Consider the following 19,595-nt stretch of genomic DNA (forward strand, 5'->3'; position numbering starts at 1 on the left):
GGTGAGTAGAGGGAAGGTCTGGCCGGCGGTGGGATTAGGGTGGGGCGATGAGGCCTGTGCGGCAGCACTGTCGCCCACGGGAGGCAGGAGCAAGCGGTCCCGCCGGCGCTTGTTTGGGCGGCTGGAGCAAGAAGATCAGAGGTTGAAGAAGTAGCATGGCTCTTGGATTAACATCCAACGTTCCAGCTACTAGAATCATTTGTTGACTAAGTTGAGAAAGCCCTACATACGTGTCAGCTTAATAGGCCCACAAGTCAGTCACCAAATCCGCCGAGTCCCAGCCGTCATCGGGAGGAATAGTTTTTTCTGCATAATAAGGAGGCACTTCCTTCTGTGCGAAGATTTTGCCGGTGGGTCCCAGCTGTCAGCAGGAGCAATCATTTTTTTGCGTAATAAGGAGGCACTTGCTTGTGTGGGTCCCTACTGTCAGCCTCTCCACTTACATCCCTCTTCCGATGGTTGTCGTTTTTTGACCATGTTGACCATGCCGCACCGAGAGCAGCAACACGGTGGACGACGGTGAGGCCCGGGAAGGGAATGACCCGGAGCCGGCAAATCCAGGATTATGAAGTGCAACCTGGATCGTGAAGATTATGTTAGTTTGTGTCCCCCCTTCATCTTACCCTACGCTTGAATCTCGGGACGAGATTCTTGTTTAGTGGGGGTGAGTTGTCACGTCCCTAGCTTCTAGTACTGCCTAGTGTTTGCTTTTTGCTTGCATCATGTTTAAATTTTTGGAACTTGAAATTGGGATGTTCAAACCCTATCACCAAATCAATCCAAATAGGTTCAACTTAAAATAATTTTCAAAGAATCCAAAATGTCTTGAGAAAAGTTCATGATTTTTGGTTAAGGTGGAAACCTCTACCAAAAATGGTGCACATTTTTCTAGGTAATCCTGGATTTTTGAATTAAATCATATGTATTTGAATTGGGGCATTTAAATTCTATAAATAATTTTAAATGCTCCAACAATTCTGAAAATACCTAAGGGCCTCTGTAATAATTTAGTTAATGCCCACAATTATTTCCAGGAATTATAAAAATGATTTGGTTTATAAACTAAATCAAAACAGAAAAGAAAAATAGAAAAACTGAAGAAAATAGGAAAGCAGAGAGAGTGTGTGCTCACCTCGCAGCCCACTAGCGGCCCAGCCCACCCCACCTTGCCAGGCATCTTCCTCGGTGCGCAGAAGGACAGAGCGCGTGTGGCCGCGGCACGCCGGCATGCGCCGCCAACTTCTGCTTCCTGCCGCTGCCCCAACGCGTCCGGATGACGCCACACATCACCCGACTCTCTCGCCCACCCCCGCTCGTCCTCATCCCCTCCCCCTCTCGCTTTTGTGCTCACCGAGAGGAGGCCGTCGCCGCCGCTCGCCGTAGTTGCAGCCACCGTGCTCCCCTCGCCTCCCCGTGCTGTCCAAGACCTCCGCCGCGACGCCCTCGACCTCCCCACCGAGCCACGCCTTTCTGGAGGCCCTGCATCGCCACCATCGCCGTCGTCTTCAACCTCGGTCAATCGAGATCGTCACCGCCGTTCCGCCTGCACCGGACCTCCCCCGAGCCTGCTGAGCACTCCGACTGCCTCGCCGTGAGCACCTCGTCGTTTCCCCTCTCCTCTCTTCCTCGTTTGCGTGCCGTAGCCGCACTAACCACCGGACCTGAGAGCTCATCGCCGCCGTAGTTCCTCACCGCCGTGGCCAGGGCCACCCCAGCTCACGCCTGATTGCATCACCGTGTTCGCTGCACTCCTAGGAGCATGCACCCTTCAGTTTCTTCTCTAGTGCACCGTAGCGTCGACCCCTTCCACGTCCAAATTCCGGCCACCGCGGATGCGCTCGCTGTCGTCGATTCCGGCGACCACGCGGCCTCCCGTGTGGCTAGCTAGATGCGGGTGTGCTCAGGCTACCTTCTGGTGGCCCTTGCGAGCCCCGGCGAGCTTTCGCCATAGCTTTGGTCACCACCGGTGGAACTCCGGGGAGGACCGACGTGGCGCAGTCATTAGCACTCATCCCCGCCAGCTCAGCCTCCCTTCAGCCACTGACAAATGGGCCCCGCAGCAGGTCAAAGTGCTAGTCAACGCGGGTTTAACACCGGTGTCACTGACGTGTGGACCCCACACATCAGGTTTGACCCCGGTAAGCGCTGCAGACCTGCTGACGCAGGCATGACGCAGTGCTGACGCAATTAATCCATTTCTGGATTTAAATTAATTCAGGGAATTCCAGAAAATGACTTAAACTTCTAAAATTTATAGAAAATAATCTGTAGCTCCAAATGAAATAATTTATGTATGAAAAATTATCAGAAAAATCCAATCTATCCATTTATGCTACTTTCATGCATGTTCAACTAACTTATACCCACTGTATAAGTGAAAACATGATAATGGCATTTTAAATACTTCTTATGGAGTTTGCATATGAACCCTTGGTTCATATGTACTTCATTTAAATTGTTGCTAGATGCATTAGTACAAATCACACCATATTGCCATGTCATGATCATGCATCATATTGTCGCATTGCATTGATTGTGTTCTTTCTCTGTTGCCGGTGTTGTCCCCTCTCAGTAGAAGTGGTTTCGACGGTGAGATCGATGACACCGATGAAGAGCTATACTATCTTCGGAAGTGTCAGGCAAGCAAAACCCCCTTGTTCATTCCGATACAATCCCACTCTCTCGCTTCTGCTCTCTTTTACTGCATTAGGACAACAACGATTCAACTGTTACATGCTGCGGTAGTTGAACCCCTTTCCTCTGCATGACCTGTCATTGCCACAGTAAATTGATGAAACCCACTAGCATGAGTAGGAGTTGTTTGAGCCCTGATGTGCCTACTCATTTATGCTTGTTTGTCATGCCTGCTACTGCTTAGAGTTGAGTCAGGTCTGATTCGTCGGGGATGAATTGGAGGTGTGTGAACTTGTCCTACTGATATGAGCTAAGTGTGTGAATACGATTTGGTAAAGGTATCAGTGAGAGGCCATGTAGGAGTACATGGTGGGTTGTCTCATTGAAGCCGTCCTCAGGAACTGAGTTTTGTGTTTGTGATCCATGAACAGTTACTACCACACATTGGGCTCCGAGCGCTCCAAGCTCTCTCGACTTATTAATCAACCTGATCTCTGTCCAGGAGTTGCAACTAGTTTCTGGTGTTTGTAGGTAGTGTTAGTTGTCTACCAAGTGGCACCCGGTACAGGTGGGCTTGGGGCAGACTAGGCACCATGGCCGGGTAGACCAAACGCCGCCCGTTTGGTGGGCTTGGAACCCTGTACACATCGTTTGGGGCCGTGAGCAACACCCCGTCCAGATCTCCTTGCGGATGGAACCCGAATAGGCGATAAACCTGGACTAGAGACTTGCGTGGTTAGTCAGGTCGTGGCCGACTCCCTCACTAGGCTTCCGCTTGAAGGTTACCGAGATACACGACGTGTACATGGTGGTAGTGGCGAGAGTGTGTGTGAAGAAGTACACCCCTGCAGGGTTAATATCATCTATTCGAATAGCCGCGTCCGCGGTAAAGGGCTTCTGGGTTGCCTATACAGTTCATAGACAAGTGAAAGTGGATACTCTAAAATGTGCAAGATAAGCGTGAGTGCTATGGATGGCGTTCTCGTAGGGAGACGGGATCGGATCCATAGGGGTGTATTGATATGGTGAATATGTGGACTCGTGTGCGCCACCTCAAAAGAGTTGCTTGCAGTCGTAGTTCAGGTTAGCCACTGAGTCAAAGCTGGCTTGCTGCAGTTAAACTCCACCACCACTTTGTTGATACCGATGCATATGTAGATAGTTCTGATGTATGTCTTGCTGGGTACATTTGTACTCACGTTTGCTTAATTTATGTTTTTGCAGAGAGACTTCAGTCTCGCTAGTAGTTCCGTGTGGACTTCGGCGTTTAGCTTGATACCTCAGCTACGATCTTGTGCCCTCGGCAGGATCTGATAGATAGTCAGGCTTATCAGCCTTTTGCATTTGTAGATGTCTGTACTCAGACATGTTAAGCTTCTGCATGTGCTTTGACTTGTATGCTCTGAATGTTGGGTCATGAGACCCATGTTTGTAATATCTCGCTCCTCGGAGCCTAATGAATAAATACTTTGAGTTGTAGAGTTTTGTTGTGATGCCATGTTGTATTTACACATATCGAGCATATTGTGTGTATGATTGAAATGCTTGGTATGTGTGGGATCCGACAACCTAGTTGTTTATCCTTGGAAGCCTCTCTTATGGGGAAATGTAGTCTAGTGCTTCCACTGAGCCATGGTAGTGTGCTATAGCCCGGTTTACCGGAGTCCTGCTAGCCCAGTTACTACTGCTCCGGAACACTTAGACTGGCCGACATGTGGTCCACTTCATTCCTGTGTCTGTCCCTTCGGGGAAATGTCACGCGGTGATTTCCAGAGTCCTGCTAGCCTGCTATAGCCCGGGTTCCCGGAGTCCTGTTAGCCCAGTTGCTACAGCCCGGATTCACACGTTGATGACCGACACGTTCGAGACTTGGTCATGTATGCCCGTCCCCGTAAGTTAGTGCCACTTTGGGTTCGCGACTAGTCATGTCGACCCGGGTTCTCTGTCATATGGATGCTAGCGACACTATCATATACGTGAGCCAAAAGGCGCAAATAGTCCCGAGCCAGGTAAGGTGGCACCCGTGGGAATACCGTGCGTGAGGTCGCAAAGTGATATGATGTGTTACATGCTAGATCGTTGTGACCTAGAATTGGGGTCCTAACGTAGATGCCCATGCATTGCACGGAACACCAAGATTGGGGGTGGACGGCGCCGGCAATGGCCATCGCGCCAGATTTTTCCATGGCCTTCTAGATGTGGTGGGGAGGAGATAAGGCTGATTGTGAGAGAAAGGGAGTTGTTTGTAAATAGGGAACAAGTGCGGGCATCTTTTTGCAAAACAGGAGAAGTTTGGTTTGTATGGGTTAGATCTAGATCCGACGGCTATTGGTGAAAGATGGCAGGCACAACATCATCACCAACTCAGGACCTCTTTGATTCGTAGGATTTTGAAAACGCAGGAATAGGGCATGGCAATATTACAAGTTTCAAACTGATATTACAAATGTTAGGAGTAATTCTGCACCTACGAAGAGGGAATTAGTAGGAAGTTTACGTAAGAACTTTCATTACTTTAGGTGGATGCAGCATTATCGTACAAACTAAAATCCACCACCCTAACAAATCACTAACGGGAAAATAAATTTTCAAGTCTCTGTCCACTTGATGTTTCAAAAACAAATTCAGCTTCGCGGAGACATTGCCATTTAGGCTTAGACGCTTGTGGTGATCAGCATGCCATTCATTGTTGCGCCAGAGAACGCCAAACCTCATTACCTTGAGCACACTTGCCTCCAGAACAAAGAACCTGGCCAATTTAATCTCAGATGTGCTGCCTCGATAGTCGATCAAATCAATTTCTGTAAGATGGAGATCAAGGCATTTGATGAGATTGTCATAGTGCAACACATTTTTCACTTTCGGGTCTTTCTTTATCTGCAAAAGAAGAGAACATATTAGAGCAGCTGGCTAAGATTTCCGTGTCATCAAGAGGTACCAATATCGTTCGCTCATATGATAGGGTTGGCTGGCTAGTGATATTTTTTCACTCTCTCTCTCTTTCTCTTTCCTCTCATTTACCTAGGAGCACGTGAAGAGCTTGGGCATTTGTTGCCTTCCACGATGTGGCCGACACTAGTGCGCATCGGTCCAAAACAAACGGTTTTTAACCCCTTTCCACGATGGCATTTGGAACCGTCGCCAAGTGAGTGTGGGCGATAGGAGGGTCCTTCCCACACGACCCAGAAACCGTCGGGGATATGCCCTCCTGGCACACACGCTCGGCAAAATGAGGTTGTGTGCGACCCGCGAGCGCTCAAAAATGGAAATACGTTCAATAAAGGTAAAAATACAATTATACAGGCGAAATTGTTTCTGGTCGCAAGTACATCCCACACAGTCAGTCCCCGCTAAACGTTTCCATTCGTATGTACATCCCACACAGTCGCTCCAAGGAAAACGTATCCGTTCACAGGTACATCACACACAATTTTCCCGTTAAATCGTTTGCGTTGTTGACACACGGTCCGTAGAACAAACTGTGTGGCAAAGGTTGTCCATCACACACAGTTTAGATGTGGTAAACATTTGCGCAAGGTGGCCTAACGCAAACAGTTTTCAAGAGAAAGTCATGTGTGATTGTTCATTGATCCAACACGGTTTATTCCTAGAAACTGTGTGCGTTGCCTGAGGTCATCGCCCGCAGTATTTTTTCAATAACCATTTGCAATAGCAAAACCCAATTAGCAGGCTAATTCGCCATTAGCAGGCTAATTGCCCTATTATTAATAATCCATTTATTAATCTAATTGACATTCATAGTAAGCAGAAAATATATTTCATTTCCATATTAACGAAGCAGAATTTCATAATTGAAATACATCAGAGTACAACGTGATATAGCTTCAGCACTCCGCTACCCCATTACACAACTGCACCAGCACCAAGTTCCACATGCAACATGTTGAACCTTTGAATCTAGCATCATAGACGGTATATAGACAGATGCATCTCATCTGGAAAACTGCTGAAGCGGAAGGAGAATATTGAGCCTTCATTCATGTTGAAGGTCTTTGCAACTTTAGGCCAGTGCCTGTGGATGATTGACCGTCCGTCCTTCGTCCTCTTTAGGAACACTTCAATATTGAACCGTGGGTGTTGTATGAAAACCTTCCTTGCCTCCTAACCATAGAGGTGGTTTGAGAGGTAATCATCAGGGAACTGCTTTGGACATGACTGAAAACAAGGATGTGCATAAATATCTTCTGTATATTGGAAATGGGGCAAAGGAAAAAAAGGCAAGGTATAATAGTTAGTACGATCTTGTAGAGAACTGATGTCTTCTTCATTGTGCAGACAAAGATCTTGTTGTTTTTTGTCGCTAATTTCTTTATCCTAACAATCTTTCTGAGTTTCTTGATTTGATTGATATTCATGGACAACTCATTTCCCCATATGCAAAAAGGGTCAAACAGTGGGTCAAAACCTCTAACAGCAGGACCTACATGTGCAAGACCAAATTGTTAAAAACCAAAAAATGTTTGTGATGGAGACTAAGATTACCTAATCATATACATATAGGGGGGACTGCGTGTGCCTACAATTGATTGAGAGACCATCATACTTGGCTAGGCATGAGATTTGTGTGTGCGTGTGAGATGGAGAGAGAACGAGCGAGAGAGATAGAGTTTTAGATGGGTCTATCGAGTGCGAGTGGGATATGCATGTGTATGTGTGACCAAGGAGATGGAGAGTTTGAGAGAGAGAGAGGGAAGAGCTCCAAGACGACAGAGTGGTGCATGAGAGAGTTACAGGCAACGAGCCAAGGAATTGGTGTGCGTACGATGAGTGCACCCAAGATATTTAGCTTGGACTAGAGAATCATACATAGTGTGCAAGAGAAACCTATAGATGGAGTATATATGCATGCGAACTAGAAAGACCCCCCCCCACACACACAAAGAGAGAGAGAGAGAGAGAGGGAGAGGGACCAACAAGGTGTGTGTTGTGGATGCGTGCGACATAATTGAAGATTGTCAGCGAGAGAGAGAGAGAGAGCAGGAGTCCGGGAGAGGGGGAGGTCGCGTTTTATGCATCAAAGACTGATATAAACCATATTTCGATATAAACTTGCATTCAAATATTTAAATTGGAGAACATGTTGTCTGCAATCCACACATGAACGGAGATCTGCGTATATCAAACAAGTTCATTAATTTGACTTTAAACATGTTCATGGAGTACTATAACACTGTACAACATGCTACTCGATCGAGGTGTTCAATTTTGGATTTAGTTCACTATTTTGACCTGGTGAACGAGCTATTTCATTGAATCGAGATATTTCATTTTGGTTTTGATTCCCGTTTTTGAGTGGGTCAACTATTTGTCATATAGTAAATCGTTAGCAACGAGCATGTAAAAACACATTACTCCCGAGCATCATCTCTCCATCTAAAAGAGAAGTGGCAAGCTAATATTTCAAATTTTGATTCGAATCGACTTGGTAAGGTAGACGTGGATGCTCGTTCTCCCAAAATTTGGACAAACCGCTAAACACCCTCTGCTCAGTGGAATTCGCCCGAGCAAATAAATGGGAGACGCTAAATTACCGGCCTATGTGGGACACACATCAATTGGCCCGTTGTACATCGAGGGTAGGTTCATAACTTCATCCAAGCGCGCCTTCTCCTCGGCCGAAATGACATGTGCCGAATCATTCATAAACCATGGTCGGCAAAACACCCTCTTCTCGCCCGAAATAGCTCGCGCTTACTATTTCAAAACACGCTCTCCTCGCCCGAAATCGCCCGCATCCACTATATTTCAAAACACGCCCCCCTCGCCCAGAATCGCTCGCGCCCACTATATTTCAAAACACGCCCTCCTAGCCCGAAATCGCTCGCGCCCACTATTTGGGAGAAGCAAAGTTACTCTACTATCCCCGACCCTCAGTACACAGACCCAAGCCGAGAAGCCTAAAGGCAGGGGTAGAACTATAACTCCCCCCACATTTCAGACAAATGCGTCCGTAAGACATGGTTCCACTCTCCTCCCAATTCCCCATTCATACCTCATGGGCGCCAAATCACCTTCTCCCCAGAAGCTCCCTTCTCTCGAGCCGCGAAACCTCAGCCCCTCCTCCATGGCGCCCCCACCGCACCAAATTCACAGCCGCCCTCCTCCCTAATGCCGGAGACGCTGTCCATTTGCCGTTGTGCACTGGGCCATGTGCCTCTTACTCCGTGCTACTGGAGCTGCCTCGACGACGGCCGCGTGAACCGTATCGCAGTCGATTCACCCCCGCCGTTGTTCACGGCGCCGGAGCAGCTCCAACTTTGGATCCATCCAGAGCCCCGGCGTTGCTTCCCAGTAGCCGTCGACCGTCGCGACATCTCTGCTTCCCTGCCGCCGGTAGCCATCGCAACCGCGCCGGCTTCACCGACTCGGCAGCTGGAGCTGCCTACTTCACCGGGCCGCCAGATAGGTCGCACCCTCATCTCAAATCACTTTATTTAGGCGTCAGTTGTCTGAAATTTTATTCTGGATCAATCGATTCCCAATGGGAAGCAACACCCCTCGAGGCGACGGAGCTCCTAGGCTGCCGGTTGGCTGGTGTCTAACGTAAGGGTGTGGGGGCGCAAGTTCACCGTGGAAGCAGCGCTTAGATGGCTATCTTAGAGTTGCATAGGTTGAAGGTACTGCCAGCGCCGGATCTGGATGACGGCGAGTCTTTGTGGATTGGCCCGGGGGCGGCGTAACCACGGCAGTGCAGTGGGGCGGGGAGCGGGGTTTTGGTCGGGGCCACGGACGGCGGAGGTAGGCTGCTCTGCCGGTGGTCATTAGCTCTTCGGGGAAGATTCCGAACAGTGTGAGCCGGGAGGCACAAGATGGCCATCAAGCCATCCGGCATAGATCGACAGTACCAAAATAAAATAAAATCGTGTGACCCCAATTTAGTCTTCAGTCAACAGACGTGTGACCATTCTTGTACCTTGCTGTTGATCTCTTAGGGTATTTCTTCAGATCAGAGAGATGTGTCATTCTTAACATTATGTGTTTTCTGCATCTTCAGCCACACCGTCTTCCGACTCACTGCAGCTACTCCAACAAGGGAAGCATACACCAGAAGGGAGCTATAGTCCCCACTCAACAGCTCCCTGCATCGAATGCGCGTGCCCGACATGGACAGCCACAACATCTGCAGGGCCATTGACAAGTCAGCACATGATGCTCACTCCTATGGATGGCGGCCAGATAGGTTGTACACTCATCTTACTTGTGTGCAACATTTACGGCTTTGTTATTCATCTAAGCATGGAAAATAGATTATCACATTTCACTGTATATTCATGCTGATCTCTTACTGGTCTTGTTCAGGAGTTAACGCTGTTCCATAGTTCAACTAAGAGACTTGTGCTACCTCTTGAGCACTGTGTTGGTTTTCCCTTGAAGAGGAAAGGGTGATGCAGCAAAGTAGCGTAAGTATTTCCCTCAGTTTTTGAGAACCAAGGTATCAATACAGTAGGAGGCTACGCGCGAGTCCCTCGCACCTACACAAAACAAATAAATCCTTGCAACCAATGCGATAAGGGGTTGTCAGTCCCTACATGGTCACTTACGAGAGTGAGATCTGATAGATATGATAGGATAATATTTTTGGTATTTTTATGATAAAGATGCAAAGTAAAATACAAGCAAAGGAAATAACTAAGTGTTGGAAGATTAATATGATGAAGATAGACCCGGGGGCCATAGGTTTCACTAATGGCTTCTCTCAAGAGCATACGTATTTTACGGTGGGTGAACAAATTACCGTTGAGCAATTGACATAACTGAGCATAATTATGAGAATATCTAGGTATGATCATGTATATAGGCATCACTTCCGAGACAAGTAGACCGACTCCTGCCTGCATCTACTACTATTACTCCACACATCGACCGCTATCCAACATGCATCTAGAGTATTAAGTTCATAAGAACAGAGTAACGCCTTAAGCAAGATGACATGATGTAGAGGGATAAATTCATGCAATATGATAAAAAAAACCATCTTGTTATCCTCGATGGCAACAATACAATACGTGCCTTGCTGCCCCTACTGTCACTGGGAAAAGACACCGCAAGATTGAACCCAAAGCTAAGCACTTCTCCCATTGCAAGAAAGATCAATCTAGTAGGCCAAACCAAACTAATAATTCGAAGATACTTGCAAAGATAACCAATCATACATAAAAGAATTCAGAGAAGATTCAAATATTGTTCATAGATAAACTTGATCATAAACCCACAATTCATCGGTCTCAACAAACACATCGCAAAAAGAAGATTACATCGAATAGATCTCCATGAGAGAGGGGGAGAACATTGTATTGAGATCCAAAAAGAGAGAGGAAGCCATCTAGCTACTAACTATGGACCAAAAGGTCTGAGGTAAACTACTCACACTTCATCGGAGAGGCTATGGTGTTGATGTAGAAGCCCTCCGTGATGGATGCCCCCTCTGGAGGAGCTCCGGAACAGGCCCCAAGATGGGATCTCGTGGGTACAGAAGGTTGCGGCGGTGGAATTAGGTTTTTGGCTCCATATCTGATCGTTTGGGGGTATGTAGGTATATATAGGAGGAAGAAGTACGTCGGTGGAGCAACAGGGGGCCCACGAGGGTGGAGGGCGCGCCCTGGGGGGTAGGCGCGCCCCCTACCTCGTGGCTTCCCTGTTGGTTGCTTGACATAGGGTCCAAGTCTCCTGGATCTTGTTCGTTCCAAAAATCACGTTCCCGAAGGTTTCATTCCGTTGGACTCCGTTTGATATTCTTTTTCTGCGAAACTCTGAAATAGGCAAAAAACAGCAATTCTGGGCTGGGCCTCCGGTTAATAGGTTAGTCCCAAAAATAATATAAAAGTGAATAATAAAGCCCAATAATGTCCAAAACAGAAGATAATATAGCATGGAGCAATCAAAAATTATAGATACGTTGGAGACGTATCAAGCATCCCCAAGCTTAATTCCTGCTCGTCCTCGAGTAGGTAAATGATAAAACAGAAATTTTGATGCGGAGTGCTACTAGGCATAATTTCAATGTAATTCTTCTTAATTGTGGTATGAATATTCAGATCCGAAAGATTCAAGATAAAAGTTCATATTGACATAAAAATAATAATAATTCAAGCATACTAACTAAGCAATTATGTCATATCAAAATAACATGGCCAAAGAAAGTTCATCCCTACAAAATCATATAGTTTAGTCATGCTCCATTTTCGTCACACAAGAATGCTCTCATCATGCACAACCCCGATGACAAGCCAAGCAATTGTTTCATACTTCAGTAATCTCAAACCTATAAACCTTCACGCAATACATGAGCGCGAGCCATGGACATAGCACTATGGGTGGAATAGAATATGATGATGGGGGTTATGTGGAGAAGACAAAAAAGGAGAAAGTCTCACATCAACGAGACTAATGAATGAGCTATGGAGATGCCCATCGATTGATGTTAATGGAAGGAGTAGGGATTGCCATGCAACGGATGCACTAGAGCTATAAATGTATGAAAGCTCAACAAAAGAAACTAAGTGGGTGTGCATCCAACCTGCTTGCTCACGAAGACCTAGGGCACTTGAGGAGGCCCATTGTTGGAATATACAAGCCAAGTTCTATAATGAAAAATTCCCACTAGTATATGAAAGTGACAAAACAAGAGACTCTCTATTATGAAGATTATGGTGCTACTTTGAAGCACAAGTGTGGTAAAGGATAGTAACATTGTCCCTTCTCTCTTTTTCGCTCATTTTATTTTTATTTTTTTGGGCCTTCTCTTTTTTATGGCCTTTCTCTTTTTTTATTCCTCACTTGGGACAATGCTCTAGAAAATGATGATCATCACACTTCTATTTATTTACAACTCAATGATTACAACTCGATACTAGAACAAAGTATGACTCTATATGAATGCCTCCGACAGTGTACCGGGATATGCAATGAACCAAGAGTGACATGTATGAAAGAATTATGAACGGTGGCTTTGCCACAAATACGATGTCAACTACATGATCATGCTAAGCAATATGACAATGATGAACGTGTCATGATAAACAGAATGGTGGAAAGTTGCATGGCAATATATCTCGGAATGACTATGGAAATGCCATAATAGGTAGCTATGGTGGCTGTTTTGAGGAAGATATAAGGAGGTTTATGTGTGAAAGAGCGTATCATATCACGGGGTTTGGATGCACCGACGAAGTTTGCACCAACTCTCAATGTGAGAAAGGGCAATACACGGTACCAAAGAGGCTAGCAATGATGGAAGGGTGAGAGTGCGTATAATCCATGGACTCAACATTAGTCATAAAGAACTCACATACTTATTGCAAAAATCTACAAGTCATCAAAAACCAAGCACTACGCGCATGCTCCTATGGGGATAGATTGTTAGGAAAAGACCATCGCTCGTCCCCGACCGCCACTCATAAGGATGACAATCAAAGAACACCTCATGTTTCAAATTTGTTACATAACGTTTACCATACGTGCATGCTACGGGACTTGCATCCTTCAACACAAGTATTTCTCAAATTCACAACTACTCAACTAGCACAACATTAATATCACTACCTCCATATCTCCAAACAATCATCAAGCATCAAACTTCACTTAGTATTCAAAACACTCATAAGAAAGTTTTTACTAATCTTGGATACCTAGCATATTAAGATTGTTTAAGCAAATTACCATGCTATTAAAGACTCTCAAAATAATCTAAGTGAAGCATGAGAGATCAATAGTTTCTATAAAACAAATCCACCACCGTGCTCTAAAAGATATAAGTGAAGTACTAGAGCAAAACTATATAACTCAAAAGATATAAGTGAAGCACATAGAGTATTCTAATAATTTCCGAATCATGTGTGTCTCTCTAAAAAGGTGTGTACATAAAGGATGATTGTGGTAAACTAAAAAGCAAAGACTTAAATCATACAAGACGCTCCAAGCAAAACACATATCAAGTGGTGAATAAAAATATAGCTCCAAGTAAAGTTACCGATGGAAGTAGACGAAAGAGGGGATGCCTTCCAGGGCATCCCCAAGCTTTGGCTTTTTGGTGTCCTTAGATTATCTTGGGGGTGCCATGGGCATCCCCAAGCTTAGGCTCTTGCCACTCCTTGTTCCATAATCCATCAAATCTTTCACCCAAAACTTGAAAACTTCACAACACAAAACTCAACAGAAAATCTCGTGAGCTCCGTTAGCGAAAGAAAACAAAAGACCACTTCAAGGTACTGTAATGAACTAATTCTTTATTTATATTGGTGTTAAACCTACTGTATTCCAACTTCTCTATGGTTTATAAACTATTTTACTAGCCATAGATTCATCAAAATAAGCAAACAACACATGAAAAACAGAATCTGTCAAAAACAGAACAGTCTGTAGTAATCTGTAACTAACGCAAACTTCTGGAACTCCAAAAAATCAGCCAAAATAGGAAGACCTAGGCAATTTGTTTATTGATAAGCAGAAATTGGAATTAATATTTTATCACATTCTGGTGATTTTTAACAATTATTTTCGTGAACAGAAAGTTTCTGGAAATTTCTGCAAGATCAAATAACTATCATCCAAGAAGATCCAATAGGTTTAACTTGGCACAAACACTAATTAAAACATAAAAACACATCTAACCAGAGGCTAGAACAAAGATTTATTCCTAAACAGAAGCAAAAAGCAAACAAAATTAAAAATAAAATTGGGTTGCCTCCCAACAAGCGCTATCGTTTAACGCCCCTAGCTAGGCATAAAAGCGAGGATAGATCTAGGTACTGCCATCTTTGGTAGGCAATCCATAAGTGGCTCTCATAATAGATTCATATGGTAGTTTTATTTTCTTCCTAAGGAAGTGTTCCATGCCTTTCTTTAATGGAAATTGGAACCTAATATTCCTTTCCATCATATCAATAATTGCACCAATCGTTCTAAGGAAAGGTCTACCAAGAATAATAGGGTATGAAGGATTGCAATCTATGTCAAGAACAATAAAATCTACGGGCACATAGTTCCTATTTGCAACAATAAGAACATCATTAATTCTTCCCATAGGTTTCTTAATAGTGGAATCCGCAAGGTGCAAGTTTAAAGAGCAATCATCAAAATCACGGAAACCTAGCAAATCGCACAAAGTTTTGGGAATAGTGGAAACACTAGCACCCAAATCACATAAAGCATAGAACTCATGATCCTTAATCTTAATTTTAATAGTTGGTTCCCACTCATCATAAAGTTTTCTAGGGATAGAAACTTCCAACTCAAGTTTTTCTTCATAAGATTGCATCAAAGCATCAACGATATGTTTGGTAAAAGCTTTATTTTGACTATAAGCATGATGAGAATTTAGCACGGATTGCAACAAGGAAATACAATCTATCAAAGAGCAATTATAATAATTAAATTCCTTGAAATCCAAAATAGTGGGTTTATTAATATCTAGGGTTTCGTTCTCTTCAATCCCACTTTCATCAATTTTAGCATCAAGATCTAAAAACTCTGAATTTTTGGAATGCCTTCTAGGTAAAGGTGGATCATATTCAGTCCCATCATTATCAAGATTCATATTGCAAAACAAAGATTTAATAGGGGACACATCAATAATTTTTAGATCTTCATTTTTATTTTCATAGAAATTTGAAGAACACGCTTTCATAAAGCAATCTTTCTTAGCACGCATCCTAGCGGTTCTTTCTTTGCACTCATCAATGGAAATTCTCATGGCTTTGAGAGACTCATTGATATCATGCTTAGGAGGAATAGATCTAAGCTTTACAGAATCAACATCAAGAGAAATTCTATCAACGTTCCTAGACAATTCATCAACTTTAAGCAATTTCTCTTCGAGCAAAGCATTGAAATTCTTTTGCGAATTCATAAACTCTTTAACACTAGTCTCAAATTCAGAGGGCATCTTATTAAAATTTCCATAAGAATTGATGTAGGAATTACCATAATTATTAGAGGAATTACTAGGATAAGGCCTAGGATCAAAGTTTCCTCTATACGCGTTGTTACCAAAATTATTCCTACCAACAAAATTCACATACATAGATTCATTATTATTCTCAATCAAAGTAGACAAAGGCATATCATTAGGATCAGAAGAAACACTCTTAGTAGCAAATAATTTCATAAGTTCATCCATCTTTCAGAGGAAAGGGTGATGCAGCAAAGTATCGTAAGTATTTCCCTCAGTTTTTGAGAACCAAGGTATCAATCCAGTAGGAGGCTACGCGTGAGTCCCTCGCACCTACACAAAACAAATAAATCCTCACAACCAACGCGATAAGGGGTTGTCAATCCCTACACGGTCACTTACGAGAGTGAGATCTGATAGATATGATAGGATAATATTTTTGGTACTTTTATGATAAAGATGCAAACTAAAATAAAAGCAAAGGAAATAACTAAGTGTTGGAAGATTAATATGACGAAGATAGACCCGGGGGCCATAGGTTTCACTAGTGGCTTCTCTCAAGAGCATACGTATTTTAGGTGGGTGAACAAATTACTGTTGAGCAATTGACAGAATTGAGCATAGTTATGAGAATATCTAGGTATGATCATGTATATAGGCATCACGTCCGAGACAAGTAGACCGACTCCTGCCTGCATCTACTACTATTACTCCACACATCGACCGCTATCTAGCATGCATCTAGAGTATTAAGTTCATAAGAACAGAGTAACGCCTTAAGCAAGATGACATGATGTAGAGGGATAAATTCATGCAATATGATAAAAAAACCATCTTGTTATCCTCGATGGCAACAATACGTGCCTTGCTACCCCTATTGTCACTGGGAAAGGACACCGCAAGATTGAACCCAAAGCTAAGCACTTCTCCCATTGCAAGAAAGATCAATCTAGTAGGACAAACCAAACTGATAATTCGAAGAGACTTGCAAAGATAACCAATCATACATAAAAGAATTCAGAGAAGATTCAAATATTGTTCATAGATAAACTTGATCATAAACCCACAATTCATCGGTCTCAACAAACACACCGCAAAAAGAAGATTACATCGAATAGATCTCCACGAGAGAGCGGGAGAACATTGTATTGAGATCCAAAAAGAGAGAGGAAGCCATCTAGCTACTAACTATGGACCCGAAGGTCTGAGGTAAACTACTCACACTTCATCGGAGAGGTTATGGTGTTGATGTAGAAGCCCTCCGTGATGGATGCCCCCTCCGTCGGAGCTCCGGAACAGGCCCCAAGATGGGATCTCGTGGGTACAGAAGGTTGCGGTAGTGGAATTAGGTTTTTGGCTCCGTACCTGATCGTTTGGGGTACGTAGGTATATATAGGAGGAAGAAGTACGTCGATGGAGCAACAGGGGGACCACGAGGGTGGAGGGCGCGCCCTTGGGGGGGGGGGGGTAGGCGCGCGCCCTACCTCGTGGCTTCCCTGTTGGTTGCTTGAGGTAGGGTCTAAGTCTCCTGGATCTTGTTCGTTCCAAAAAACACGTTCCCGAAGGTTTCATTCCGTTTGGACTCCGTTTGATATTCTTTTTCTGCGAAACTCTGAAATAGGCAAAAAACAATAATTCTGGGCTGGGCCTCCGGTTAATAGGTTAGTCCCAAAAATAATATAAAAGTGAATAATAAAGCCCAATAATGTCCAAAACAGAAGGTAATATAGCATGGAGCAATCAAAAATAATAGATACGTTGGAGACGTATCAGCTTGTTCTTTAGGTAACGCTGTTCCATAGTTATCATCCATCAGCCAATGCTATCCCACAGGCTGGTGTTTATAGTATTATACCACTTCTAGTATTACCTATGTTGTTCTTTAATACTTTTGTTTGCCATCTAGTTAATCTTGAGTACAAATGATACATATTCTGTAGCTTTCATCTGTGTTCTCCCTTTAGTTTTTGAGACCTATTGCTGCTAGTTAACCCCAGTCCTACTATTTAAGTCGTCTCCTATAGGCACTCATTACATAAATCTAACTACTAGTTGTCTTCCATGCATGTCAGATATAATTGCACACACTGATTTATCCACAAGAACCTCACGGAGCAATGTAACGGCCAACAAACTTGGCGTCAATGATACCCAATATGATGGAACACGTAAAGGCAGTTCTTCACGAAACTTGTAGAAAGATGATGAATCCTATTCACCCCACAAGGTCCTTGCTCTAACTTGCCCCTTGATATGGGTACAACATGCATAAAATGTCCTGGAGTGCATCTACTCCGTTGCAATGCCTTGTGCTTAGCCTACTGATCATGCCTTCCTGTTTTTCAGTACCTATTCCATTCATGATAACATGTTTTCAAATTCAAGTACTGTCATTCTACTCTATCACAATGCCATCTGCTTAGTTTGGACATCATGCTTCTGAATATCTTATGCATTGTTATTCATCAATATGTACTTCATCTGTCTACCATACCATGTTCTTTTTTTACATTGAAGTGTTGTTCTAGCACTACTGGAATCAACTTCTTTGCCATCCGCCATGGCGGACGGCAAAGGCATAGATCACGGACGGCAAACTGTCCGGATGAACGCCTGCCAGCAAAGGCCTTCTTTGCCGTCCGCTTCTTAGAAACGGACGGCAAAGGATTACGCCGTCCGCCATCCGAGGCCAGCAGACGGCAAAGGCAGCTGACGGCAGTGCGGTGGTGTGAGAGCCGTTAGGGGGTTAACGGCGCTCTTTGCCCTCTGCCAGCGGACGACAAAGAGTCAAAGATCTTTGCCGTCCGCTGGCGGACGGCAAAGAGCCCAGCTAGGCAGCACTGGGAAGCTGCCACATGTCCAGATATGCCGTCCGCCAGCAGATGGCAAAGAGGTTTGAATCATTGCCGTCTGCTGGCAGACGGCATAGCTGGTCACTTTGCCGTCCACCAGCAGACGGCAAAATGACCAAATAGGCAGCCAGTGTTCCCAGTTTGCATAGGTGACTGTCACGTGTCCTCTTTGCCGTCTGCTGGCGGACGGCAAAGAGGCTATATATCCCCTATTTTTATTTAAATCCCATTAATTAGACATGGTTTCAAACACAGATATACATGCATACATATCCAACATATCCAACAACATGTCCAACAACATATCTCATCCAATCCAACAACATAGTTCAACAAAGTCCAACATATCCATATATACATAACCAGAAACAAGTTTCCAACAACATATGCATATAGACATACATATCCAAACACGGTTTCATAAACAACAAGGAAGCACCACAACAATAGTACACTCCATGAATCCAAGCTTCCTCATGTAAAGCAAATCTGCAAATTGGGAAAGATGAAAGTTAGAAGAAGAAGAAGAAGACTAGTTAGAAGAAGATTTTTTTCTTCTCTTTCTTTTTATCCTCTCCTCTCCTTTATCTTCTTCTTCTTCTAACTAAGGTAGGTAAAAATGTCATTTTATTGCTAAGCTAGGTAAAAATGCTAAGTGTAGGTCATTTTAGAGCTAAGGTAGGTAAATAGGTCATTTTGGAGCTTATTAAGGTTATTATGTCATTTTCGAGGAAAAATAAGCTAAGTCTATATCATTATGGAGCTAACAAAGATTATCATACCATTTTTACCTAAGTATGCTAAGTATGTCATAAATGAACTGAATAAGCTAAGTATAGCTTATTTTTTATCTAACTTAGGTAATTATGCCATTTAGGAGGAAAATAAGCTAAGTATCCATTTGTAAAGCAAAACACTAGAGAAAACTTACCCTCATCACAATAAATGTCATGAAGATCGCAACTAAGGTAACAATTGATCCAACGGCATAATGATACCAAGCCTCATTATCAATGGCATATTTTCTAATCTTCTTAAGCTTCAGGCGCATTGCATCCATCTTCAAGCGCATTGCATTCATCTTCATCTTGTGATCATCGATGACATCGGCAACATACAACTCCAATGTCATCTTCTCTTCTTCAATTCTTTTAATTTTTTCTTTCAAATACTCATTTTCTTTTTCAACTAAATTTAAC

This window comes from Triticum aestivum, chromosome 3D (genome assembly GCF_018294505.1).
Source record: "Triticum aestivum cultivar Chinese Spring chromosome 3D, IWGSC CS RefSeq v2.1, whole genome shotgun sequence".
In the NCBI taxonomy this organism is placed as follows: Eukaryota; Viridiplantae; Streptophyta; class Magnoliopsida; order Poales; family Poaceae; genus Triticum; species Triticum aestivum.